The 20575-nt window shown below is 35.4% G+C and overlaps 1 protein-coding gene across 4 annotated transcripts in view; it reads right to left on the reverse strand.

Annotated features, from left to right (window-relative positions):
* The window catches only part of LOC138712148 (dual 3',5'-cyclic-AMP and -GMP phosphodiesterase 11-like), a 1303168-nt gene that overhangs the window by 1099340 nt on the left and 183253 nt on the right, over window positions 1-20575 (reverse strand). The gene's annotated exons all lie outside the window — the stretch shown is intronic.

Genomic DNA, 20575 nt, shown 5'->3' on the forward strand with positions numbered 1-20575 from the left:
GAGTATTAATGTTTTTGTTTAACGTGAACAAATCACGTAGTGCTACAGTGTAAGTATTAAGTATTGATGCTGCAAATATTTTGGTAATAGGTCTATAGTGTTAATATTTTATAAGTAAAGAATAATCAGGTTACATGTTTTCAACAGTAATCTCACTAGACGTTTTGATTTATCTAGAGAAAATCAAAACTCGAGTGGGATTTAATTGACTATTACACGATTAGAAGAAAGTATATAAAGATTAGAAGTAACGAAGTACTCCAATACAATAAAATATTAATTGACTTACGAAAATACAACTGTCTTCAAATGTATTATTTTACCATCTTAACATTACAAATATTACGCTAGATGCATGCTAGATGGCAGTAGTGAGCAATGCCTTCTCGTCGAGAAGTTCTCGATCTATTATACACGATGGCAATGTTACTAGTCAAGAAGGCTTTGTTGATTCAGTTTCATTTTTATTAAAATGCAACATTCCACTTCAATTATCCGAATCCCAGTAATCAACGTCACTTGACAGATGATTTTCAATAAATCTTAATATTAAACAATCTCTGATACGTGACTATCCATAATATCATATAGCAGAAGCTATAACATAACCTAACTAATATACTCAAGTGTTAGAAAAGTTTTAATTAACGACGATGACATAAAAAATAAACATAAATAATTTTAAAAGGAATAATTATTGAATGTACAATTTTCAAATTTGAATGTGGTTGGTGGTTCAATTGATGTTATATTGGACGTGTGCGTGATAGAAGTGGAACTCGTTGATTTAGGCCTACATGGTGTATTCAACTTATTCAGGATTTCCGAATGAATAATTTTAAAAGGAATAATTATTGAATGTAAAATTTTCAAATTTGAATGTGGTTGGTGGTTCAATTGATGTTATATTGGACGTGTGCGTAATAGAAGTGGAACTCGTTGATTTAGGCCTACATGGTGTATTCAACTTATTCAGGATTTCCGAATGGTGCTCTTCATTTATTTGTAAATCGGATTTCAGAAGATGCATAGGTATGATCAGTAATTTTTATTAATTCTTGTTCTTGAATGCCAATGCGAGTCATATTTGAAACTGCTGTGCATCGACTGAAGTGGTTTGTAATTTTATATATATATATATATATATATATATATATATATATATATATATATATATATATATATTTGATGTCCAGACCAGCGCAGTTTCAAATGTTGGCAAACAAAGAAACAAAATGCTAGGGACGCGATAAAATTAAACAAATGCTAGGGACGCGATAAAATTAAACAAATGCTAGGGACGCGATAAAATTGTGCGATAAGCAACCATGATTGGTTGAAATACGCCCTTTCGTACCGTTTTATTGGTCAAAAGTAGTATGACGTAGTAAGAGTGTAATAGTCAGAGTAAAACCACAGTCTAGTACATACAGTCACGAAGCTTGACTTTTGAGAGTGCTAGGAACAATAGACTGTGCAGGTACTATTTCAAATTGTCTATAATGAGGCCATAGTAGCGATCCTAGTGGTTAGCAACTACCTATGGATGCATATTTATTACGTATTGAGCTTCGTGACTGTATATACTAGACTGTGGTAAAACCTTAACTTCTGGGGGCACATCATTACAAAGCGTGTAGGCTCATCCAGAAGAGATCTGTGCAATTATCAACTTTATAAGGACTGTCATACGTAGAACGTTTAACAGACAGTTTAAAAATCCATCTATGACAAAACAGGAATAGACCTACATGTCCTTGTGTTCAGTAGATAATTCATTTCTTCTCAATAGAAAAGAAAATGGTAGGTCTACTCAATTTCTTTCAGATTTCAACAGACAAATAATATAACTCACCGCGTTAAAAATAGTAGATTGAAATTTATTTACAAGAAGTTAAATATTAAGCACGATTTAAATTAAAATGTTGTGTGCCCCGCCCCTTTTAAACGCACTAAGCGCCACTGTTTCCGGCTGAGATAACTTCGTCCAGTGAATGTTTACAGCTAGTCAAAACAAATGCCAGCCGGTTGATGATTACTCGTTCTTCGTAAAATTAGAACTTTAAATAAATCCTAGTCACATTCAGAAAACTGTAAACGAATGGAAGCTTAGTTCTACACAATCAATGGGTTTTGCGACATTATATTCAAATATGCAAATATGATTTACTACATTCTGTGTTTCCTTAATAGAATGTAATGGCGGTGTATGAGCGACAGAAGTATTTTATACTTACAATACTTACTAGATTTAGTGTGTCGTATTTAATAAAGCATATTTTAAGACTCTTTATACATGCACTGTCGTGAAGAGTAGCTAAAACTTAAATTTTTAAGTATTCATACATACAAATATCAATTGAAGTCCCCAGCTCAAATTCTATACACTTACACTTGTTCGTTTCTCTGGGTTGACAACTATATTGATTTGAGTCGGTTAGAGTCATAACTCACGTTCCAAAAAAATGAAAAATTGAGATAGGCTACTGTTATATTCCCATGCGGTTATCTGCGTAGAACACAATTCAGAGGTTAATTTTTCACATTTCTTAGATGATGCTTGAGTAAACGGGCCACAACCTTCCCGGTTTCTGTCAAAAGTCTCATGATCCACTGGATCTTGTGAGTTCTGTTATATAATGCTTCTCGTCCAATCACCGACCAGTATTTCCCTCCCGCTCCTCCACTTCTTATTGTGTAGAATAGGGTTGTGGATGAATATCTTGCATGCGCCTTGATATCTTTATAAATATCAGTGAATTTAGCGGCTGTAATTGAGCATTTTGTAAACGTAATATTATGGAGGAGAAAAAAACAACCGATTGGAGAGAGAGGACGACCACGGAAACTTATAGTAGCTCCAGAAAAAAAGAAAAGAAAACAGGCCAAATTAGCAAAGTTAATATTCTTTTTTGATCCTGCTTGACTTCTAAAGATGTATTGGTAAACTAAGCAGGGCCTAATGTTTTATCACAATTATAACACATGCATTAATTGTTAACCCGTATTTTAGCGATTTGTGTTAACGAAAAACTTCAAAATACTTGTACGAAACGTCTCTGAACGTCATATTCAGTGTTTCTTTAATGAGAATTGTAATCTTTAAGCATGCGGAAGCGGTGAAAGGATATTTTTAATACTAAGATGTTAATCTTGTGATATAAAGGAACGTGGTAAGGAAAATTTGAGTCTTGATAAAATTATTATTAATCAGCATTTCTTTTGGTGGTTATAAATTGAGAGTTAGATTCAAATAAGGGGAGAACCGCCTTTCTAAGAATTTTTTTTCACCTATAGAATGTTGCGTCATAATTGCAATATCTCTGGCAATAGTTTACCCCACTGAAGTTTTAAATTTCCACCAGAAATTCTCAGACTGTTCTCAGAATACTTAATTTCTCTATTCCAAGTTTTGTGACATCCTTCTCTCTGACTGGACACCTCAATTTATATTTACTTTATTTTCTAAATTGTATCCATCTAAAGAATTGAATAATTGGACACCTATTTTTTTACTTTGAATTTAAAAATATGCTTGAGACAATGTTCTTGTGTAATATTTTAATTTGTTACTGTCAAATCCCACATGATCCCAACTGGTCATTTTCTAAACTTGCATGTTCCAATTGGAGCACTTTCAGAACACTCATGATGCAAAGGTTATTGTCAAAACTCGTATGATCAATAATTTAAACCTAAATAACTTTATTCTTGTATAAATAAATACGGTTTCAAATCTGAACAGTAGTTTTTGATCATTGGTCATTGTGAAGAAAATAAACTCCAAGTATTCTAAATATGTTTTCCGTTATTAGTAAAAATTTTATTTTTGGAACAAGTGAGTTATGACTAGACATCGGATTTATAGGCACTAAAAATTGCAGTTTTAGGCGCCAAAAATAAGCTCAAAATTTGTAAAATTAGGCTCTATTTTAATGAAAATAGGCATTTTAGGCACATCAAGGTATCATACTTATTTCTTTCACTGAAATTTTTAGTTATACACTAAAATACGCACAAAAATATGTTTAAACATTAAAAAAGAATACTATGTTATATTTATAAACAGAGCTGCACAAATTTAATATATTGAAACTAATGAAATAATGATTATTGATATCAAGATTACTCATTTTAAGTTATTGAAATTCAGTTCCATGCTCAGACTTTATTATAATTATCTGCACAGTACACCACCAGAATTTTTTCTAAATTCTCCACAGTTAACCTTTGCCTTTTGTCACTGAGAATCATTCTGAAAGCAGAAAAACTTCTTTCAACCGAAACTGATGTGAGGCGCGCAAATTTTAAATTAGGTACAATACAAAAACATCAATACTTACTGGAACATTTACACTTTCCCCCGATATCACTCTTGATACTTTTTCCAACAATGAAAATCCTACATTCTTATTTAATACGTTGTCCCACTTATTTTTAACTTTTTTCCCAGTTTCGCCCAAAGCAGAATGTATGTTCACTTGAGCTTCCTTTACTATTGCTATTTGGCTACAAAGAGATTGTTTTTCACGTTCTAATTGTTCAATGCTTGCAGGTATGAAAGAAAAGTTTGATATTATGTAGGCAATATCGTTTTTCACTCGTGAGTCATTCAGACAATCTTTCACTGCTTTCACACACGCTGCACTATCAGTTTCAGGTAATTTATCAATAACTGTGACCACTTCTTTAAAATACTTAGAATAATACACCACTGACTGAATCCAGGTTCCCCATCGTGTAACAACCGGCTGAGGTGGGAGTGGGATATCTGGAAAGTTCTCTCTGAATATTGAAATCCTGGATGGGGCTTTACAAAAACATTTTTTTGTGTCAGAAATAAACGAATTGACAAGAGGAAATTCATTCCGGATTGTTTCAGAAACCCTGTGAAGGCCATGTGCTAGACAGGTTACATGCGTGAGGTTAGGATAAAATGTTTTAAGAAGTGGAGCTGCAGCAACCATGTATGAGGCAGCATCAGTACAAAACAACATAACTTTAGAATCGTCTATATTACCTGAGTATAAAGACTGTAGGCCTTTATTTACAAAATAAGCAATGGCTTGGCCATTCACTTTCGAAAGTTCCTTAACACATACGAGGTGTGGAATCGAAGGTCCATCAGGACTAAGTTTTCCTACTACCATATTTGCTATATACCTATTCATAGGATCTGAGGTTTCATTCACAGAGACCCATATGTAAGAATCACCTACAGTATATCCTCCCGAATGGAAGCTAAAGTTTCATTGTACATTCTGTCTAAGTAATTTTTTCTTAGGGTCGACTCAGATGGGATATTTTGTTTGCAGTATTTTTGTAAAAACTGTCTTAAAACCGGATTTTCAATTGCATTCCAGGGAATGTTAGCAGCAACAAACGCTCTGGTTAAATCAACATAGAAATTGCTGCTGAGATTGGATGAAGTAGGCTGTGTTAGTAAATTTTGTTGCAGTTGATTTTTCTGCTGAGCTTTAGCCTTATGAGCCGCTCCTTGCACATGCTGCTTTAGGTGGCACTTCTTTTCTTGCGAAATCTAAAAATGTAAAGTAAACTGAATTAAAATAAAATCCTAATTGTTGTATTGCCGTATTTCTATCACAAAGTTAGTGGGTTCGAACAATCAAAATTTTAATGACCTGCAAATACTTTAACTATCGGAATTTAAAAGGTTAAAGTGTAGTGGTCTTAAAAATAATTATACCTCAGGATAGCTCAGTCAATGTATAAATATTATAGGCCTACTCATTAAAATTAATAGAATTTATATATTTCAACTATTGTTACATACCTGTTTGCTACAAACCTTGCAGAATATTATTTTTCCATCATAAATGAATTCTGAATATTCTGTTAGCCATTGCCGGATCAATGTAGATTTTGCACCTATATTTTTCAGCATTATCGCGTTAAACTTTACAGGAAAACGTCCTACCGCTCAAAACTTCTCAACACAAATAAGGTGAGGGAAAGAGCAACTGTTAACGAGCATTCAAATGAACCGTTGTTATTGAGATTCAATTGGACAAAAATACAAAGTTCCACTTATTGTTGCATTTCCTGGTAGTGTTAACACTAGGAGGGCCATTCTTTTAAATATTTTGTAACGGTTTACCCTACTAATTCGCAGTTTTACCGACTTTTCATAAATATTTCAAAAACACTCTTTCTCCAAAAATTGTGATTTTATGACACTCTGAAGGGCAGTACAGCTAATCGGTTTCAGACCGAAAACAGTCATTTTTATAGTATAGTATATCTCTGAATCGGTAGCAGCACATGTTGTGATTGTTGCCTGCTTCAAAACTAAGGTTGGTTCTTTGTCGGCATTTATGCCTCCAAACATGTTAAATTCGGTGAAATCTATTGCGAGTGTCGTGAGATTCAAAACATTTTGTTTCCTTTATCAATGGTTTCATGGCCGGTGTAAAGCAAACTTTCCACTTTTTAAATGCCTTAAATTTCGCAGTGAATGCATGTATAAATTATAAAAAGTAAGAGTAAAATGCGAAACTTTACAGTGAGTTAGGCATTTTTAGACGAATATTAACAAATTAGGCTCTAATAACCGTTTTAGGGCATTTTAGGGCACTATAAAACTCTTTGAATACCTTTCAATTTCCATGAAACACAAATATTAATAATTATTTTTACTTTTCTCCTAAAGAAACAAAATAGGCATTTGCCCTAGAATCCGATGTCTGGTTATGACTAACCGATTCATTTATTTAACCACACTTTCTACTGCAGAGTTCTTGACTGTCTGTGAAGATAAGGAATAGATGAGATGGTTTCTTATAACTAGAGCAGTGCAAAGGGAGCAGTTGTTCGACACAACGGCAACAGGGCAAGGGTTGTTAATTCACCTTGTGTACCTGCAGAAGTCTGACTCTGCGATACACAGGATAGCTACAAGCAGTAGGTACAGCTTAGTAAAGCAAACGTCAATACTGAAGAAACCTAAGAACAGTTCGGTTCTACGTAGTGTTACGATGCCTAAGGGGGAGCAAATTCGTTCGGCAAAGTTTAAGAGACTTATTTCCGAATATGGTGATATTTTTTGTCGCAACAAAGATAAACTATTCTGCAAATTGTTTATTTAACGACGCACACTTAAATGCCATCGACCTGGCCCGGGATCGAACCCGCAACCTTGGGCATAGAAGGCCAGCGCTATACCAACTTGCCAACCAGCAGTAAATAGAGTATATAATGTTCGAAGATATGTAAATAGGGATGTACACAAACGTGCTCTCATGAAGTTGAAAGAAGAAGGTGGAAAATGTGAGGAGGGTCATAGTTCTTCATCCGTGTTCCATGAAGAAATGTGGAAGAAAGTGATTCAAGTAGACGATAAAATTGGTAAAATAATATCTGCGAAAATAACAAATATGTTGAAAAAATGGTGGATATTATAAACTTTGCAAGATTAGTGACAGTATTTCTGGAGATAAGGCTTCCTTTGAAGAACTAACAGAAGTTGAAAAAATGTTGTACAGGATTTTACGTATGCCCCAGTTGTTTCAACAGACGTAGAAAGAAGCTTCTCCACATATAAGGCCATGCTATCAGATAGACGACATTCGTTTTCTGTTCATAACTTACAAATGTCACTTGTGCATTGTAACAATATTTGGAAGAAATCTGATAACGTATCACATGTGCATTAATAAATCACACTCATTGCAAAGAAAAGGAAAGACAAAAAACAATTGTATAAGTGCTTTTGCGAATAAGATTATCGTGAACTCGTTACAAATGAACAGTGATTTTGTTTGTGTTCTATATGAAATCATACATGTAAAGTATGTATTATTTGTTTGCGATGAAATGGTTAATTAGTTTTGTAATTTTGAAATCTTATTAAAGTATCTGCAGAAAATTAATTGCAGAAACGTTAGGGAACTGTGTCATTTCTATTGTGTCGCCTGTACGTCAACACATCGTGTACATGACCGTCGCTTGTACACAGGGAACACGCCGAGTAGCGTCGGAACCCTTGCTATGATGCCATTCTGTCTGTCATGTGCTCCGTCTGCACCGCTCTATTTATAACATTTAGGCTCGTATTGCAACTATGGACGAAACACGGATTCATCATTACGATCCAGAAATACAAAAAAAAAAAAAAAAATCAAAATAATAGAAACGCACTTGTTTTCCCTGCACATAGAAATTTCTCAATAAAAAATCGACAGGGAAGATCTTCGTAACAGTTCTTGGGACAAAAAACTGCGTACTCATAACAAGGTAAAACTGTGATGGGACCGTATTATTCCTTATTAACTAAGCTTCGGGAAAAAAATTGAGGAGAAACGTCGCGGTAAAATTTACGGAGATGTGCTATTCTTGCAAGACAATACACCCGCTGACAAGACCCTGATTAAATTGCAGAAAATTGATGAACTCGGCTTGAATTGACTGATCATCCACCATATTCGCCAGATTTGGCCCCGTCACACTATCACCTATTTCTGAAATTAAAATAAGATTAGGGAACCTTAGTTCCTGGACGCTGAATAACTTTAAATATGTCTATTAGGTTTAGCATTAAAACAACTTTTCATAGGCATTCATAAACCACAATCTGTTACATACGTTACATATTCATAACCAAATTGATTACCAATAAAATTCTCTTGAAAATTGTCATTGCGTTGATTATAAAATTATGATTGGATTAGGTATAGGGAGAGTTGACGTAGATGTTTCTAGTGTTCTTGCACGAAATTTGCGTTGTTTGTAGGCCTACTCATGTACTCATGCACGTATTCGACATTGGACTTTCTTCATTTTGTTAAATTATTACTAGACTAGGAATTATTTTTCTCTTAAAGTTTTCTTTTCCTATAAAATTTCATATATTCTACGCGACTGCTTCCTGTAGACGGCATGGCGTCACACGCTTGCAGTTCTTCAGATTATTGCATCACACTCTCAGCATAGCAGTTGCGTAAGACAAACAAAAATTGTTCTAACTCCTAAACCGTAAGATATGGATCAAAACGGACTGCATTTTTTAAAAGATAGTATTTATTAACGTACAGTATTTCACTCCGGGTCCATCTTTTAAGGTTTAGTCGAAGCAAGCGGTTGAAATTCTGTAAAATTGGGAAAAGTATTAGACCTACGTGTCTTTGGGGTGTTGTTTAAACAATGTAAAATTTTATTTTTCGAATAACATAAACATTTTTGGATGGATCAGTGTTTATTTCATTTACATACAAGATGTAGCTACTAGTACGTCATAGGTGTTCAATTATATATTAGCATCCAAAGAGGAGTTGCATCAGTGTTGCGCGAAAATCTGTCCGTTTTATCCTAGTGGCCCTCGAATGACGTTATTCATTGTTAAAAGAAGAAAAAAATCTTTGAAAGGAAATAACTTTTCATCGAATAAAGCAGTAATATGTGCTGTAGAAAGGTGATTTGCAGACAAAGACAAGCAATTTTTCAATAATTTTAAGGGAAAAAAATTGTTCCGGGGCTGGGTATCGATGCTGGAATCTCTGGCAAAACGCACCAGCACTCTTACCAACTGTGCTACCCAGAAAATTCACCGACACCGTCTCAACTTTTCCTCCTATATCCACATAACTGGAGTGGGCTGACAAGACACCAGAAACCAACATCGAGTGCACACAAACTCTGTGTAACTTAAAATTGTGGTTTTCTGTTAACGTACCTACAGTAACGAATATATTGTACAAATCTAGTTTTCAGGTAAAGCTCCCTGTGAAGCAGACTTTAATAACTTTAAAGGAAAAGTTCCTGGGTAGCTCAGTTGGTAAGAGTGCTGGTGCGTTCAGCCAGAGGTCGCGAGATCGATACCCGGCATCGGAACAATTTTGGGAAATTGTAAATTCGTCCGATAGAAACAATTACCTATAATCTGACATGTAGACTCATCCGAATTCCCACTAAATATCAGTATCATGGAAGTGTAAACTCGTCCGCATACCTCCTTAATGTCAGTACCATGGAAATGTAAAGTCGTCCGAATGCTAAAGAGAACATTTTCCTTTCCATTTTATCCAGGCTTAGGACTGGTAAGTGGCATGTTAAAAATGTTTTCTAATGAAAAGAAGTACGTTTAATAAAATCTACCATGGACAAATATTAAAAAAAAACCTCGGGCACAGAGGCTAGGCGTCTTAACCACCTACGCCACTCAGGCCGACTAGACAAACTTATCTTGGATTAAAATGATAAGAAGTAATTTTAATAAAATCTACCATGGACACATTCCCTGATTTATAATTTTCTAGGGCTTTACATATGCGCAGTTGCTTATTCCTGGTAGCTCGTTTAATTATTCTCTGTGTATTTATACTTTGTAGCTTCATGTACATTTATATCTGAAATTCTTTTAAAATATGGATAAAATCGTAAATGTTTGAATGCGGAGTATTCAAATTTTTGTTTAAATTTGCATAAAAAGATTCACATGCGTTATTTGTGTGGCAAACGCTAATAAATAAACGCTTGACAGACGAGTTTACATGTTACCAACGTAAAGAAATAAACGCTAGGCAGACGAGTTTACATGTTCGATTAAAATGTCACACCTTCGAAATGTGACGTGTTTGCCAGTTTCGGACGAATTTACATTTCCACACAATTTTTCAATAATTAAAACTTAGTAGTCTACCGTTTTATGAACCGTTGTGCTAAGCTTACAGAGTTAAAAAGCGAATATGTTGAATAAATAAGCATTTATTTTGAGATACAGTAACTTTTTCCATGTTAGTCTAAGAACTTGTCAATAACTCCTCGTTCGACACTTTCGTTTGAAACTCTTCCGTGCAGACAAAAGCTTCTAGTACTGTATATGAAACAAAAGGGCGATGTACAAAGAGCCATTTGGTTCACAAATGCATCCTGGAAAGGACATTGAGTGGTCGCACCCACAGTCTCCTGCACAGAGCCAAACCTCGAGTGTTTCATGTGTAGATCTCCCATCCAGATGTTTAATTCAGCGTTTAATTCCCAGAAAACGTTCCGAACCTGGCGAATAATATTTTATTGCAAGGATCGTTATTTCTCGAGTTGTAGTCCGTTGAGAGTTACAAGATAAACTCTATCGCCGGCTCGGAAAAACGAATTATAATTTATTATCACAGTTTCCTCAAAGGAAAATCAGTAACAGTAGGTACTCTCTCTCTCTCTCTCGCCCTTTTTCTGTAAAAATTCCAAAACATTGCACAAAACTTCATATAGGCCTACGCCGTAAGAATGTGTTCACAACTTCTAAAATACCAAAAACATTATAGAATATAATGATGAAAGATGAGTTGAACAGAGAAAAATTATCTCCGGCGCCGAGATTTGAACCCGGGTTTTCAGCTCTACGTGCTGACGCTCTATCCACTAAGCCCGGTGCCGGAGAGAAATTTTCTCTGTTCCACTCATCTGTCATCATATGATGACGCAGAATTTCTATACGGAAATATATGTACTTCGGTACATCGTAATAATATACGATATGCGAAAAATAATCACTTTGTGATTTAAGACGGCACTTACTCCGTCGGATCCCGGCCGCTTAGTCACTCATAACGAATGCACCTCTGAACATGTGTGGACATTGTGCCACTGTCATACGTCTATGACGCAGTGCATGAGTGTAGGCCACTAGAGGGAACCCAAGAGGTGGAACTTAAACTGAGAGGATTCGACCAACATCGGGTTGGGAATCCGGTGTGGCTTAGTGGATAGAGCGTCAGCACGTAGAGCTGAAAACCCGAGTTCAAATCCCGGTGCCGGAGAGAATTTTCCTCTGTTCCACTCATCTTTCATCATATGTTGACGCAGAATTTCCGCACGGAAATATCATATGTACTTCGGTACATCGTAATAATAATAATAATAATAATAATAATAATAATAATAATAATAATAATAATAATAATAATAATAGAGAACATATTTTGAGAATTTAAAGCATTACAATCTTCTGCAGAAATGCAAATCTCTGAAGTGGATTATCAGTAATATAAATTTATTCACCACATCTTCTTTCGAAAATACAGATTTGAACATTTTATATAAGTATAACTACACGTTAGCTGTCAGTTCTATAATAAAATATTCTTGGTGGGATGTTTTGCATCTTCAGCTGCTTTTCTAAAAATTTTTGCTTGAAGCATACCGGTATTCTCCTTGTGATGACATCTTGATCTTCTAGATCGGAAGAGATTCCAACGTTGATGTAGTTAACGTAGGCCTGAATTACTCTGCTTGATTCTTTCTCACAACAGTGAAAACTATTTCTGTTGGAGAGTTCTTGTTATTAACAAAACATGAAAAAAAATGCTCTTGTTTTCAAATTTAACTTGTTCATGTATTTTATGCTTCTTTTAATTAATGTGTCGTCTGCAGTCGTCGCGGTCACAATGAGCTAAAGAAAAATCACAAGAGCACGCACTATACAGTAAAACACATGGTTCGTCGTTAGTGAAAATCGCTTCGCTCCTTCCCTAAAATTGAGTCCTGCCGTAACGTGTAACATTATGAATTTGTTTCATAATATACATTCATATTGTCGTCAAAATCGTGGATAATATGCCAGTCGTAAAAATGTTACTAGGCCACCTGAAACGTCAAAGTTAACATTATGAAACGATCTACCATGTAATAATATTTTTTATCCGTGACCATAACAAAAAACATGCGTTTATTAAATACTTTTGAGTTTGTAAAGTAGGCTTTTATTCAACATTACTTTATTCCACTAGCGAAATAAACTTTACCTCACAGTTCGTTAGCATTTTCCTAGTACCCGGGACTACATATATACCACTTTTCCATTCAACTATTACTCAAGAAGTTAATACAGGGACATCATTTTATTTTTACTTCAATTTTTATTGTACCTGAGTTTTTGAATGTACTTCACTCCCACCCCTTCTACTAATGAAGTTCATCCGTCCTCCACACAGATCCAAGACCGCATATACAGTCATAGTAGCCTTACGGTCATAGTAAGCAGTAAGTTCAAAAAATATGTTCGCGTTTTCCAGTGACGAAAGAGCTTTCAATATTGCATCATTTCCATTTGCCTACGTCACATCACGGTTTCCCCCACCCACTTCTATTGGCCTCTCTGTAATTGCTAGTGACTGGGCTGTCTTAGCTCTTTTCTGAGAACATTAATTTCTGTTAGGAATTGGACGTCTACGTAATATTATATCCATACAATTGTTTAAAATAACTTAAATAAAAGGGCCTCGTTAAGTAATTAACTGTCATGTGATTTCCTCCCTTTCTACGATGCTGCGACGTAACTACTTGGACGGACAGTAGATAGCATGTCTGAGTAATTTTGTCTTTTCGGATCGGGCAGAAGTGAAGAGTGAATTTACAGTACGTAAGGTCTCTTTTATAGAGTAGGTACAGAATTATTTCAACATGAGTTACTGATACGAAGTACGAATCTAGTAATTGGAATTACGTACAATAGTCTATAGTGCGATAATATCCAGATTAGAACTGAAGCCTATATCGAAATGAATGGCCACCATTTTCAAAAATGTGTTTAAATATCCATATTATGCTTAATTTTCAATTTAACTTCATTCTCTATAGTGTACGGTAATGTGCTGTAGATAGTATAATATGCACTGCATAATGACTACGTCCGCATGGAAAGCTCACTTCGTGAGTAAAAACACTCATTGTTAATACTGTACTGTATTTTGATTAAACAAAAACCTAATGAAAATTATCAAACTCAAAATCGCGATATTTCCTAGTTTACGTAAATGGATGAACTACTTTTCTTCCCTCCTATACCTAGTAAAGTGATTTGTTTGTATATTACGCCAGTATCATCGAACTCCAGTCGTGGAAGGGGGTAGCAAACGGTGTTTCCGGTTCTTAATAGTTGATCCAAACATATAGCCAAGTTAATATTAGAAATGTTACCAAATGCCACTACCTCTACTTCTTTATTAGCATTTCTTATATCTCCGTACTGAAAACACTTAAAGTAATAGTTATGAATAGTAAAATGCAGTTAAGGGTGGTTTCCTGGAAAACAGAAATGTAACTGTAAGTGAACTACCATTAATTAATTAATTAAAAGACAATCAAAGAATCCTTATCCATTGCCAAACTACTATCCCAAAATTTTAGAGCTCCTGCATTAGTTGCCGTCCTGTTTCTCCTTTATCGAATGCGCCTTGTAAGCAGACATCCATCAACACATAGGATGCTGTTTCATTGTCCGGCGACAGTTGCAGGGTCCCAGGAGACTCATAAGATATTCATGAACTCCCAGCACTCGCTATTTCCGACGAATAATGGGTCTGGGAAATACGGGAAAGTTAAGCCGGTGCGGGCTAATGCTTTTCGCGGTACAGCCGGTCACAGAGCTGTTAGCTTGCTCCAGAGTTCGTGAGCCAACGACTAGACCTATTTGTTCTATTACGACAGATTCAAAGCAGGTGAATATATGAGAAAACAGATAATTAATTTGTAGAGCCCGGCTTTATATTCAACTAAATTAACATGGAAACATGGTTTTCTTCGGTTATCATGACAATAATAATCACTTAATATCCTATTAGTTACTGCATATGATTGCATATTTTAAGATTTATTTACACTCCGTGCATATTTTCCTATTTTAGTATGGAAATTGCATATTCTACACATTTTCTGATGTGTACAGGTTGTATCACGAGGTTTTCCCCCGGTTTATGAGGCGATTCCTGATGTTATTTGGAACAAAATATGTAAACACAGTAATGAGGTGATATTCATAATTAAGAAGTTACGGCAATTTGAAAAAGCAGAAAAAAATGTATTTGAGGATGTCACTGACAAAAATGGAAATCATAGATAGAATACAAACAAGTGTTTCATTTTGTAACAGTCTCTTGCATGTAGAGTGGATTTAAAGCAAATATTCAAAATTTCCTCCCTGCATCTGAAGGCAAAGATTCGCTCTGTTGTGAACCGCGCGTGTAGCATTTCGTAACTCCACATGTGAACAGTGACTGCAGTATCAACAACGTGCTTGTTGTTATGGGAACGTGCCACTCGCTTCGTTTATCTACTGCTTACTGTTTGGTCGTTACAGTCCTCCCCCCATACATCGTTAGTCCTGCGCAAACATGTCTAGCGCTACATACACCATGACGTGTTTCGAAAATCAGTTGTAACTCCTTAATTATGAATGTCACCCCATTACTGTATTTACATTTTTTTGTTCCAAATAACACCAGGAATCACCTCCATAAACCAGTGGAAAACAACGTGATACACCCTGTATTTTCTTTTGTAATATAAAAAAAAGCATATTCAGCAATTCTCCGAAGCTTAATGAATAAGGAATTCTTAACTGGTTATTTTATGACGCTTTATCAAGCGTCTGAGTGAGATGAAGATGATAATGCTAACGAAATGAGTCTAGAGTCCAGCGCCGAAAGTTACCCAGCATTTCTTCCTACTGGGTTGAGGGAAAACCCCGGAAAAAAACCTCAACCAGATAACTCGTCCCAACCAGGATTTTAACCCGAAGCCGCTCGTTTCATGGTCAGACAAGCTAATCATCACTTCAAAGCGGTGGACAATAAGAAATTATTCAAACTTGTGGAAGAGAGACATTATGCTTAGAGCTCATTTGTGATGCTTGAGCCCCTGAAACACATGGAACTGGAAAAAAAAAACTTCAATCAATGCTTGCAAAAAAATTCTGGATACCATTCTTCCTTCTTCCCAGCTGATACTGGTAATTGGAAAAATCAAGTAAGTGTACTTTTTTGTAAGGTGAAAGTATTGTTATACAAGAAATGTAAACAATCTTTGATTACTGTAAAAAACATCTTAACAGTATTTTATACCTAAAAATAAATAGCACCTATTCACGTGGATAGGGGCTACATTGACCAAGGCCAAACTAATCCCTAGCGCTAAATTTTATTTCGTTGTAAGTGTCTGCAGGCCATGTCAGACCAATGAAATTAAAATACCCACTCATTGGCTGTTGGAAACTGTGTCTAACTTGGAAAAGCGAGTTATATCCAGCTGTTATCACGAAAATGGAAGAAAATGGCTTTTATGTTACGTATATGCATACAAGTTCTTCTGGTCGGTATTGTGTATGGCCCCGAAAGAAAACATTTTATTTTACCAGTGGAAAAGAAAAGAAACTTCCCAAAACAATTGAAGAGGGGTTTTCTCAGTCTTCAAGGCATCAACTGAATATAAAAGATCTGTAGGTTTGTTTTGTTTATTTTGTTTTGCAGCTTTATCAATATAATGTATCTTAGTGTGCCTCGTGTCATACCATTTTAGACCTTGTATTCTAAACATTACTTGTAACAAGAATTCGTAGCATATAACATCGGAAAATGTTATGTTTTATTTAACGACGCTCGCAACTGCAGAGGTTATATCAGCGTCGCCGGATATGCCGGAATTTTGTCCCTCAGGAGTTCTTTTACATGCCAGTAAATCTACTGACATGAGCCTGTCCCATTTAAGCACACTTAAATGTCATCGACCTGACCCAGGATCGAACCCGCAACCTTGGGCATAGAAAGCCAGCGCTATACCAACTCGCCAACCAGGTCGACAACATCGGAAAGGTTTAAATGTATTTGTCTCAAAATAAATATCTTTCAGACAGACTTATTTTTAAGAATATTATTGCCAGTTTGCAGTTTAATTTCCCAGGTACTGAATTACATCGACCCAATTTAATTTTACTATGGTTATATATGAGAAAACATAGGTGGATCAAAGTAACCTCGTGTTCAGGTAACTTTGGCCCACAGCTTTGAACTAAGATTTATCATATGTACTATTATCAGTGACTATTATGATTGTTGAAACGCTTTTAGGAAATGGTTTCATGTTTCAGACAGACTTACTTTTTTAAATATTATAGTCAGTTTGTAGTTCAATTTCCCAGGTACAGTATTACATTGACCCAGTTTGATTTTACTATGGTTATATATGAGAAAATATAGGTGGATCCAAGTAACCCCACGTTCAGATAACTTTGGCCCACACCTTTGAACGAAGTTCTATCATATGTACTATTATCAGTGACTATTATGATTGTTGAAACGCTTTTAGGAAATGGTTTCATGTTTCATACAGACTTATTTCTAAAAATATCATTGCCAGTTTGTAGTTTAATTTCCCAGGTGCAGTATTAAATTGACCCAGTTTAATTTTACTATGATTATATATGAGAAAATATAGGTGGATCCAAGTAACCCCACGTTCAGATAACTTTGGCTCACAGCTTTGAACTAAGTTTCATCACAAGGTTATATATGAGAAGATATAGGTGGATCAAAGTAACCCCATGTTCAGATAACTTTGGTCCACAGCTTTGAACTAATTTTTATCACATGCAGTATTATCAGTGACTATTATGATTGTTGGAGCGCTTTTAGGAAATGGTTTCATGTTTCAGATAGACTTATTTTTAAAAATATTATTGCCAGTTTGTAGTTTAATTTCGCAGGTGCAGTATTACATTGACCCAGTTTAATTTTACTATGGTTATATATGAGAATATATAGGTGGATCAAAGTAACCCCATGTTCAGATAACTTTGGCCCACAACTTTGAACTAAGTTTTATCATATATACTATTATCAGTGACTATTATGATTGTTGAAATGCTTTCATAAATTGTTCCCGCACTCGAACATGAAATTTGGAGCTTCATCTCCGAAATTTTTTACAAGAAACCAGCAAAATAACGTTTAAAAATGTATTTCAGTGTGTCAAAGTAACCCTGGTTTACGGTACCGGTACTACAGAAGTCGATCTTTCAGCTTTTAATTCAAACCCCATTTCTGCACTCGGAATCGTTACCAACGTGTAAGCTGAAGAGCGGGGAAGCAAGTGCACAGCTGCAGGTGTCACTCCGACGTGACGCGCGAAGAGCCAACACTGTCATTTTAACGACCCACTAACGAGCATTAGCATTCCAATCAGCGCAAGAAACCCATTGTCTGATCCACCCGCATAACTACCGAGCTGGCTGCTACTGGTGACCAGGTGTTGCACGCTCTCCTCGTGCGGCTGTAACTCGGTCGTTCACAGGCCTGTAGGGTCATATTCATGTGGCACTTACCATTCATTCAACTTCCTGTCATTTATGAAGACACACGTCATTCTGAATATAATAGTGGAATGAAAAATTTAATTCGAATATATCTGTTGTAAGTCTCTGCAACGATACAGAAATACGAGATTTGATTTAATGTAGAAAATGAGGTACGTGAGAATCATGAAGTAGTTCAGCAAGGTTGGAGTAAATCACCGAATTTATTTCTTACGCATATGTAGAATGGGATTTGTAGGAGAGTTGATAAAACATCTCCGTTTCTGATCAAACACTAGAAATTTTAATTTACTCGCCAATGCATGTTCCTAAAAATAAATTTGTGGCAGGATATCAAACTAGCCCCCCACATATCCTGTTACATACTCCCTATCCCATTCACGAATTATAAAATCTCCACCATTGCATTTTCATAGAAATGAATTTGTGGGGGGATGTTAAACAACACACATCTCCGGTTACATAATGTATATCCCATTCAGGAATTATAAAACCTTCACTACTGCATTTTCCTAGAACTTAATTTGGAAAAGGATGTTAATAAACTACCCACACCTCTGGTTACATACTGTATATCCCATTTAGGAATTATAAAATCTCCATCACTGCATTTTCCTAGAAATGAATTTGGGGAAGCTGTTAAACTACCCACAACTCCGGTTACATAGTGTATATCCCATTCAGGAATAATAAAATCTCTACCATTGTATTTTCATAGAAATGAATTTGGTGGATGTTAAATCACCCACATCTCCGGTTACATACTGTATATCCCATTTAGGAATTATAAAATCTCCATCATTGCATTTTCCTAGAAATTAATTTGGGGAAGATGTTAAACTACCCACAACTCCGGTTACATAGTGTATATCCCATTCAGGAATAATAAAATCTCTACCATTGTATTTTCATAGAAATGAATTTGGTGGATGACAAATCACCCACATCTCCGGTTACATACTGTTTATTTCATCCAGGAATTATAAAATATGCATTTTCCTAGAAATTAATTTGGCAGAGGGTGTTAAACTACCCACAACGCCGGTTACATAATTACAGTATATTCCATTCAGGAATTATAAAATCCCCACCATTGTATTTTCATAGAAATGAATCTGGGGGAGTACATATGTTAAACTACTCTCACCTCCGGTTACATACAATCTATTCCATTCAGGGATTATAAAATTTGTATTTTCCGAGAAGTCAATTTGGGAGAGAATGTGAAGCTACCCACAACTCTGCTTACATACTGCACATCTCATTCAGGAATTATAAAATCTCCATCACTGCATTTTCATAGAAATGAATTTGGAGGATATTAAACAATCCACATCTCCGGTTACATACTGTATATTCTATTCAGGAATTATAAAATCTTCATCACTGCATTTTCATAGAATTGAATTTGGAGTAGGAAGTTAAACTACCCACATCTCCGGTTACATAATCTGGGCCTATATCCTATTCAGGAATTATAAAATCTCCACTATTGCATTTTCATAGAAATGAATTTGAAGGAGGATATTAAACTACTCACATCTCCGGTTACATACTGTAGGCCTATATCTCATTCAGGAATTATAAAATCTCCACCACTGAATTTTCATAGAAATGAATTTGAAGGAGGATATTAAACTACTCACATCTCCGGTTCCATACTGTATATTCCATTCAGGAATTATAAAATCTCCACCTTGCATTTTCATAGAAATGAATTTGGGGTAGGAAGTTAAACTACCCACATCTCCGGTTATATAATCTGGGCCTATATCCCATTCAGGAATATTGCATTTTCATAAAAAATGACTTTCGAAGAGGGTATTAAATGATTCACATCTCCGGTTACATGCTGTATATTCCATTCAGGAACTATAAAATCTCTACCATAGCATTTTCATAGAAATTAATTTGGAGTAAGAAGTTAAACTCCGGTTACATAATCTGAGCCTCTATCCTATTCAGGAATTATAAAATATCCACTATTGCATTTTCATAGAAATGAATTTGCAGGAGGATATTAAACTACTCACATCTTCGGTTACATACTGTATATTCCATTCAGGAATTATAAAATCTCCATCATTGTATTATCGTAGAAGTGAATTTGGGAGAGGATGTTAAGCTACCCACAACTCCAGTTACATACTGTATATTCCATTCAGGAATTATAAAATTTCTACCATTGCATTTTTATAGAAATGAATTTGGAGGAGGATATTAACCTACCCACATCTCGGTTACATATTGTATATCCCATTCAGGAATTATAAAATCTCCATCATTGCATTTTCATAGATATAAATTTACAGGAGCATATTAAACTACTCACATCTCCGGTTAGGCTGTAGATCATATTAGGAAACGAAGAGGAAGGCAGAAAATAGAAAAGACTGGAGAAAGCTGGGTTTGCAATGAAAAGCTTGTCCTTGGGCAGAACACTAAATGAATGAATGAATGAATGAATGAATGAATGAA

Source organism: Periplaneta americana, chromosome 13 (genome assembly GCF_040183065.1).
Source record: "Periplaneta americana isolate PAMFEO1 chromosome 13, P.americana_PAMFEO1_priV1, whole genome shotgun sequence".
In the NCBI taxonomy this organism is placed as follows: domain Eukaryota; kingdom Metazoa; phylum Arthropoda; class Insecta; order Blattodea; family Blattidae; genus Periplaneta; species Periplaneta americana.